Source organism: Lathyrus oleraceus, chromosome 6, assembly GCF_024323335.1.
Source record: "Lathyrus oleraceus cultivar Zhongwan6 chromosome 6, CAAS_Psat_ZW6_1.0, whole genome shotgun sequence".
Lineage (NCBI taxonomy): Eukaryota > Viridiplantae > Streptophyta > Magnoliopsida > Fabales > Fabaceae > Lathyrus > Lathyrus oleraceus.
In genome coordinates, this window is record NC_066584.1 from 479,061,694 (window position 1) to 479,070,869 (window position 9,176).

General features: G+C 40.7%; 1 long non-coding RNA gene and 1 pseudogene across 1 annotated transcript; one reads left to right on the plus strand and one right to left on the minus strand.

The window, feature by feature from the left end:
• Positions 1-5,820: 5,820 nt before the first annotated feature.
• Positions 5,821-6,430, plus strand: LOC127096358 (uncharacterized; annotated as a pseudogene).
• Positions 6,431-7,618: 1,188 nt separating this feature from the next.
• LOC127098312 (uncharacterized) lies at positions 7,619-8,861 on the minus strand. Its single transcript, XR_007793332.1, has 3 exons — positions 8,474-8,861; positions 7,780-8,377; positions 7,619-7,638 (listed from the first exon to the last, which is right to left on the minus strand). It is a non-coding gene; the product is annotated as an uncharacterized LOC127098312 (long non-coding RNA).
• Positions 8,862-9,176: the final 315 nt, after the last annotated feature.

The window sequence follows — 9,176 nt, forward strand, 5'->3', positions numbered from 1 at the left end:
CCCTGCCGGCCAAATCTCTCCATTTCTGAGCATACTCTTTGAAGCTTTCTTTAGATCCCATGGCCATACTCTGCAACTGCAGCCGAGTAGGCGCTAGCTCAGAATTGTACTGGTACTGCTTATAGAAGGCTGTTGCTAAATCAGTCCAGGTGCGGATGTCAGAGCTCTCGAGCTGATAATACCATTCCAACTGAGCGCCAGACAGACTTTCTTGGAAGAAATGGATCCATAGTTTCTTATCAGTGGTATGCGGCTGGATCTTTCTCACATAAGCCCTTAGATGCATCTGAGGACAAGACGCACCATCGTACTTAGTGAAAGTGGGGATTTTGAATTTGCGAGGAATGGTCACATCGGAGACCAGACCCAAACTTTCGAAATCCAGACCAGGCGCCTTCTGACCCTCCATGGCTAGCATGCGTTCTTCCAGCAATTTGTACTTATCATCTCTTGGAGAGTACTGTTCATTTTCATAGTTCTCATCGTCATCCTCAGGGTTGGAGAAATCAGCATTCTCTTCCTCTGAGTCATTCTCCGCCCCCTCTTCTGGACCATTCGGGATTCCAAATTTGATTCCCGTAGCCTGTCCTTTACGCCTTCTTCCCGGGTTAATGAAACTCACAGCTTTCTTGTCTTTCTTCTTTTCAACCAAAAGAGCCTTCAGTTCCTCCTGCCCCTTGGATAAGCTTAGCATCATCTCCTTGAACTGAGCATTCTGAGTCTGGAGATCTTTGACAGTTTGTTCGAGATCCATTTTTCTGTTTAAGAGGCAGACCGTGAGAATATGGTCCTTTAGAACACCTGTTATGCAATGTTATGTTATGCGATGCAATGTATGAAATGTTTTCAAGGACTTTTGGAATTTAACTTTGCGTAAATCACCAACAAGGGAGAAATGTTTATTGCTAATTTTTTTTTTGACCAATATTCATTACAAAAAGAAAAATAATAAAAATACAATGAAAGCTCAAGTCTCCCAGGGGCGACTTCTTTTTGGGCGAAGATATGCATTGAGTCTTCGTTCCTCATTGAGCTGACTGGTAAGTTCTAACACTTTCTTCCTTTCTGCGACGAACTGAGTCTCGAAAGTATCCCTTTCTTCTCTCAACTGGATCCAGGATCTCTTTAGTTCCTCAACGTTGGTAGGCATATCTGGATAAGGAATGATCTGAGGAGCATCTCCTTCAGCTTCAGGTTCGACAATCTGAGGTCCGATTGCAAGATATGGCATGACAAGTTCACGAGCTCTGGCGCGTACCCATCTGAGATAAGGTTCCATAGGAATAGAGTTTTTCTGTCCTAAAGTGCTTCTTTTCACCATGCCCCAAGCTCGTACAAACCTTTGACGGAGACCTTGAGAATCGTTGTCATAGTCGAACACAATGCCTTCGATGATCATTTCATGTGGACCATCTCTTCGAGCATGCCCGAACTGACGTAGGGCTAAGGCAGGATTATAAGTAATACCTCCCCTTATCCCCAGGAGTGGTACATTAGGGAATTCTCCACAACGGTCGATGATGATAACATTTTCTCTGAGGTTAGAACACCAACGGATGTCTGAATGGGAGAGTGCCATTATCCTTTGAGACCACTTCAGATTTTGATCATTCTTTAAAACTGATTGAGGAAGGTGCGAAATAAACCACCTAGACAATAGAGGTATGCAGCACATGAGAGTCCCTTGCCTCTTCATGGTACGAGTGTGGAGGGAATGCAAAATGTCTCCCAGCAAGGTAGGTACAGGGTTATGAGTGAGAAATATCTTAATAGCATTCATGTCTATGAATTGGTCTGGATTAGGGAATAACACCAAGCCATAGATTAGCAATGCCAGGATGTCTTCGAAAGCACGGACATTCATAACTTTTAAGAATTCTCGGGCCTTATTTGTCAGGAATTTGGCAAGTAAACCCTTAACTCCACTCCTTGTTACCCAATTAGCTTCAATGTCGGACTTCGTCATGTGTAAAGCTGCGGCAACTTCTTCAGACTTCGGAACCTTTTCTAAACCACTGAAAGGTATTTGATCAAGGATAGGTACCCCAAGCAGCTGGGAGAATTCTTCTAATGTGGGTACCAACTGATAATCTGGGAAAGTGAAGCAATGATGTTTAGGATCGAAGAACTGGAATAGGACTCTCATCATATCTTCCTTGAAACCAGTGGTAACTAAGTTGAGAAGATGACCATGTTTCTTGTTGAACTGAGCATGATCGGGGAGTTCTGACACCAAATCCTTGAGTTGAGGAGAGATTGCTACAAGATTGACCCGGATAGTCTTCCTGGAAGCCATAACCTGTTTAACAGAGCAAAGCTAAATTCCTAAGTCCTTGAAATGGTTAGTATAATGCCATGATGTTATGATGTTATGATGTTATGCTGTTATGCAAGCAAAGACATGTCACACAACAATCAATCCTAGGTTTTAAGGCTTGCATGAGTTCCATAGGTAAGTACCCTCCCCACTGAAGTTTGGTTGGTTCAACCTGTCCTAGAATAGTAACCGGGTTCTAGAAGGATCTCAGATCATCGACCTTTCTTTCAGTCCACTTCAGTGCAACGCCAAGTGGTTGACCGAAGCTTCCCTAAAGTCCAATCTCAAAGGGTGTAGTATCGAGTATCAACCAACCCCAGTCGGAACCGAAGTCAGTTATCTCACTACTTTCTAATGGCCAGGATGAGTCAATTAGGGTTCTAAAGGTCTGGTTAATGCTTTAATGACACCACGCGGAAGCCAAATTTTTCCTCAAGTAACATGAGGAACATCAGGACAACCAAAGTGTCACATTAACCGTAGCCACCATTTTAACCATTCCAGTATACGCCGGATAGTCGCGATGATCTATTGCTACTTACCTAAGGTACACTAGATCCGGGTGTAGGATCTTTCACTCAAGAATACCCAAGCAATCCCTTAAAAGTAAATCAGACAATTTTAAATAAGTGATCTTGTTTTTTAAGGTAACCTCTCTTTTTAAAGTGTCCCCAGCAGAGTCGCCAGTTCTGTCATACGGTGAACTGACTTGGGGTGTTTTGCTTTTTATCGCAATGTCGCGGATAGCAAGAGTCGCCACCGACTTTTCTTTTATCCAATAAGGAAAGGTGGAAAAGAACAGGAAAGACCTCAATAGATTTTGGGTTCGGGAGGTACATTATACAAAGGGAAGGTATTAGCACCCTTTGTATCCATGGTTATCCATGGGCTCTTAATTGCTGGATCACTTATATTTTTGTCTGAAAAGTGTTGGTGAATTGTTTAAAAATGTTTCGAAAAGAGAGTTTAACTTTGTAATGATTCTCGTATGAATGTATACAAAGTATTTATCTCGTTTGATTTTGAAAACGGTTTAGAAAAATGTAACTTGGTAATGATTCTAGTATGAATGTATACCAAGTGGTGATTTTCCAAAAGAGGTTTTGAAAGGTGTGAGGCGTTGAAAATATTTTAGGTTAGGATCCAGTAATTGAGAGTTATACCTTCCTAAGGTCGTTATGAACGTTTCCTATCCTTATGAGGGTAAAACTGTCCTTACTATTGAGAAGTGAGTAATTTTACCCTTTGGATGTTTAAGGGTCATCGTAGGGTCATCGATAGGTCATTGAAGGCAACAGTTGTAAGGATACCTTAGCATTCGAAGGGACGATCATCATTTAACCGTAGGCTACACCGAAGGGTCATCGAGGGACAAAATCGTAATTTCGAAGGCAACATCCGAGGGACCATGATTTATTTTATGATGATTTAACCGAAGGGTCTTTGCTAAGTGTATCCCTACATTCGCGGGACATGACCGTTATACCGTAATATCGTAAGGCAAAAGAGGGGTCCAAGATCACATATTTAAAGGCCACATTTTAAAGTTAATTAGGTGATTATGATGAATCTCCACATTAAAATCAATACATTAAAAATAATACATTAAAATTAATACATTAAAATTAATTATTAAAATTAACACATTAAAATTAATTAAGCAATTTAGGGTGAGCCTCCACAAGGGTATCCCACAAATAAAGTGGAAGACCTAACGGCGGTCTTTTTTTCTGGGACATATGAACCTTTGCAAAATTCAACAAACGGGTTAGCATACCAAATCAGGATGCAATCGAGGATTACACCGCAAAAGAAATCATAACAGTAATAGGATCAAATAAACAATGCCTGGTTATGATAAAACATGAATGAAAAGTCAGAACAGAAAAGTTGGCTACTGTCGGATTCGCGCCTGCCTCGCCTAGCGAAGGCTTAGCGAATACTCGCTGCATGCTCGCTTAGCGATGTGCTAGCGAGCGGCTGCGGATTCCGGTTTTAATAACGATATGATGGCAGCAAGCTTCACACTTTATAGCATTCATTACAGAGATTATGTGGTTAGACATTCAACGGTTCATGCATACTTAAATTCATATGTAAAACTTAAGATAGTTTCATAAATTCAATCATGATACCATGTGCAAATTAAGAACATAGGGTAGTAATAGCAATGCCAACCTGTTTGTAATCGAATTGTAACCTTGAATTGGCTGATCGGATCGAATTGAGCGGAAGTGACCTTGCCGCCGCCGGCTTTTCCCTCAGGGCTTCCTTTAGGGTTTTCCGTCTGTGAGCGCTAGGGTTTGCTTGCTAGAGTTCTCCCCTCTCCTTTTTCGTTCTCCTTTTCATTACTGAAGTGCTGGTATTTATAATGCCCTTTTTCATGACCTAATGGGCTCAGAACGAAGCCCGAAATTTTTTGTTGTCTGTCAGCTTCGCTAGGCGAGCTGGTAGCGAACGTTTGCTTCGCTAGGCGAGCGTGTAGCGAACGTTCGCTAGGCGAGCGTGTAGCGAACGTAACGTTCGCTAGGCGAGCGTGTAGCGAACAGGCCAGTTTGGGCCATTTTCTGGATTGGGCCATTCGTGAGCTGGGCCTTCGTTCCTTTGGGATCAGTGTCATAAAAATGAGTCAGAGTGCCCTGACAAATGTCTTGAAATATTAATGGGCAAATTTTGGGGTATGACACTCCCCAAGCAGAAGTTACCATAAAGGTCTCTTGTGAGTTTCTTCCTTGCAGAGCTTCTTCAACAGGTTTCCTCCAAAAGGAATCTTTTCTAAAAAAAACCCCCCAACAAACATTCATTCTTTGAGATATTACTTCATTTATATGGAGAATCTCATTTTCATTACTGTTTGAGATGCTGTCTCATTAATATGAGGAGTCTCATTCTAGTTTTTCTTTTGAGATACTGCTCTAGTATCCTCGAAGAGTCTCAGATTCAATTAAGGTATCATTCCATTGTTCGGAATATCTTAATTCTATCATATGAGATGCTGCTTCGACTCGATGCAGAGAATCTCATTTTCTTTACTGTTTGAGATGCTGCTTCATCAACATGAAGAGTCTCATTCATTTTTAGAAACATTGTTTCGCTTATTACCAGACAGTCTTGGATACAGTTGGGGTATCGTTCCTTTAAAGGGATACTTCGATTGTAATTATCCAAGATACTATGCTGACGATTCCTTCTCATACTGTATTTCTTACTACATTTTTTCTGTATGAATTTACTTCTTCCACTTCAAAGGATAAAACTCGGGTCTTCTTGTATTTAATTACCGTTCACTATGAACGCATGAAGACCACTGTCGTTTCTGCTTTCTAGTTCACTGTAATTAAATAGGGGCAGCTGTCATACCCCAATTTTGTCCGGGCATTTTAAAAGTTTTGGTCAAGCATTCATTCATCTCATGACTCTTGGTTTTGATATAAATTATTTTTCATCTACTGTTTGAACTCTTAAGACATGGTACATCTCAGTCTTTGTCGGGCCTATGTCGCATGAGTGTCACTAGCCATTCAGGTCCTAAATCTTGGGTATCACTCATGATTAAGTCAAAGTCATACTATCTATTGCACTACATGTTCGAAGATTCATTATTCATGTAAAAAGAGAGCAAAAATTCACGCACGAGGTTAAAGTCTATAGAGCTGAGTTTCCATAAAGAGCCGCACCCTTGGTTGTTGTAGTAGCAGTGCCGACACATAATTTCCGATTACTGCACTCATTCACTCCACAAGATTTGATGGCATCAAAGTCAAAGTCGTTGCAATCAAAGCATGTCAAGCATCACAGTTTATATCCAGGCATGGAAATGTTTACGACAAGTAATTGATTGGAACGAAGCAAAGAGTACATTCAAGAGCCTACTACAATTGAGAAATACAACCTTTTGTCAAAGCAATTGTTCTACACTTGCCTTACTAGCATTCTTGGTCGTTGTAAGGCCTTAAAGAAGAAACTTGATTATGACAAGCAACTATGAAGGAACAAATAAGACTTAAAGGTTGAAGATGCAGACATTACTGTTTTGCGTGGAAACCTAGGCATGGTATTGTGCTGGTAAGATTGATTGGAAGGGGATTCGCTTTCATTGGTTACTATGTCTGAAAATAGCCACCTCCAAATGTAGATTTTGCAGTCCTGCATAAATGCCTATGACGTTCTAGATATATTCAGATGTGGCATTCCGCATGGCAATATGTTATTCTGATTTTATTTACTCTGGGAAGACATGGTTGAATAACTAGTGGTTGGCTTTGATAATCCTCAAATAATCCCTTATATTTGAATTGGGAATGACCTTGCGTTTTACGTGACTGTTCAATAATGGTGCTCCATCATTTTTAGAAAAATAAGTGTTACTGCTCTTGGAAATGATAATACTGTTTTTATTTTTTTTGCCATGATCAAAACATTTACTGAGATTTCTTTCATTTGTAAATGTTGCTCTAACAGAGAGTATGGATTTCTGAATGAAAGAAAAGAGGCTAAGCCAAGCAATAAAGCAAATATAAAACCGGCATGATCAAAACACACCGTAATTGAAACAGGCTTGAAACTTGTACATACTCATTACAATACAATGCGTGTGCTTCTACAAACAATGGAACCGCATTTCGACATCACGAACCACAGCATTCTGACCACCAAACATCAAAGAGGGCTGCAATCCGCCTTGGCCAAGCAACTGCAAGTCTGCAGGTCTTCTGCAGCAGAGGGGCCACTGCGTATCCTTTGTCACACGGTTCACACCCCACAATGCATCAGTACAACATCACGATGAATAAACAGAACATATAGGATGGCAAGCACCTTGAGCAGTTCTGCCACAAACCCGCTTCAGAACTTTGAAATACAAGCCAATGGATGAGGAAACCTTGGTCGAGACAACATGTTCAACATAACCATGGAATCAACAGGCCTAACTGGAGAACCCGACCTGCAGCAAGAAGAATTAGCCACATACCAAGATTAAACCAAGGTACCTATTGTCGAAGTATAAATCCAGCATCAAAGGAAGGTTCAACAAAAGTCTCAGCAATCCTCACAAGAAAATTCCAAGGCATATCAGTTAGCATATTCAATGATCAATTTTCAACCTAGTCCAGCAGCATACATCAAAGACATTGCAAGTATCAATGCACTTCAGTATAAAGGCAATAACACACAACAATCGAGCATTTCAAATTGCAGTCATATACGATAGTACAAAATAACAAACCTGGTAGGAGGGAGTCATATTGTGACCTACAACATAAAGGCAGCATTTCACCTATATCAGTATGCACTGCCTTACTTCCATCCGAATTACCAACCTGAAATTGTCAAGCAATATGCATCAATCCAAAACATGCAATAATCAGTCAAGCCAAAATAACATGAAGCTGCAACTAAAACCATAAGCAAAAGTGATGAATAGCTAAGACACCACACGGAATCAACAGGAAATGTCATACCTGAAGAACAATTCACATCAATACGAGAATTGGTGACAGCACACTGTGATAGCAACAAAACCGACATCCGCTACGTATTATCTCAAGATGAATGCGTACCAGCTCAAATTAACGGTCCTGTCACCATCCATAACCAAATGGGACTGACATTAGAAAGCCGTTGTATGTAAGAAATGATTAAAGGTCAAGCATCAGTTAAAAATTCCATTTTACAGAAGAGTAAATAATTTGACAAGCATGTGTTTTACAGCAGTAAAGAGGCAGTGAAAAGTTCAACAAAAGGCCACACGTTTTTGGAAGGATTTCACTACAGACAAAACAGGAAAATGACTCACATACCTTGGTCCCCACCAAATCCAGCCCAAAAATTCCTCTCTAACAGAATGATTCTGAATAGATTTGCCAGCTCATGAAGGATAAGGACGTATGAACCTCGTACCACCTCTCTATAAGAAGGGAGTGAAATCCACTGAAGAGGGATCCGAATTTCTGCACCGTTACTCTGGAAAAATCACTCCAAAACCCTCATTAAAAAAAAGCTCCGTTTTGAACTTGTTGAGATTCTCACATCGAGGCTCAACAAGCTCGAGCTAAGCCCCTGTCAAGCCAATACACCCAAGATCAGTAACAAAGAACGAAGAAGAAGAAGTAACGAGCGCAAGAGGACGGAAAGAAGGAAAGAAGGAGTAGATACCTGAAGCCATCACCATCGCCAGAATTGCGCCGGATTTCCAAAGTTTCCACGAAACCCATTCGCCTTCACTTTAGGGTTTGCTCCTTTCCACTCTTTGAGAGATTTTTGCATCTGTTTTTGTGTTTGTTTTAAACTAGATGACTATTGATGTCGGTTTGGGATGTGTTTTAGATCTGTGACATTTTTGTGTCGTTCCCGAAGCTTAGTGATGTATCTAAGGTCTGTGTCTCCATTAAAACTCATGGGTAGGGATGGTTTGTGGTTCGGAAATGGTCATCCCAGTTTCGAATGAGGTAGATGTTAGAATTTTTTTTTGGTCTTATAATATTTGAAGGGTGTTTTTGTTGGAAGCAAGTTTTAAGAATGAGGAAGAAGGAGACCTATCGTTCCTTTTAGTATCAACACCCAACGATGATTCCTTTTAAAAACTCACATTTAATCAAATCATTAATATTTTGTTTTTCAAAAGTCTGCCATTCATTGATGACGACTGGGTGCACGAATGCCACCTCAAGCCTATTGTCTGTGTTAATCCCCACGCGTCCCACTAACGGGAAGACCAAAGGTCGTCCATCAAGGACAAGCGCAGGACAGCTGTACAGCTGCCTGCCTTTTTTTGTTTTCAAAATGAACTTAGGAGGTTTAAGTTTAGGGCTTTTTTTTTCTCTTGTTGATCTCCGGATCATTTCTTTGTAGGATGAGT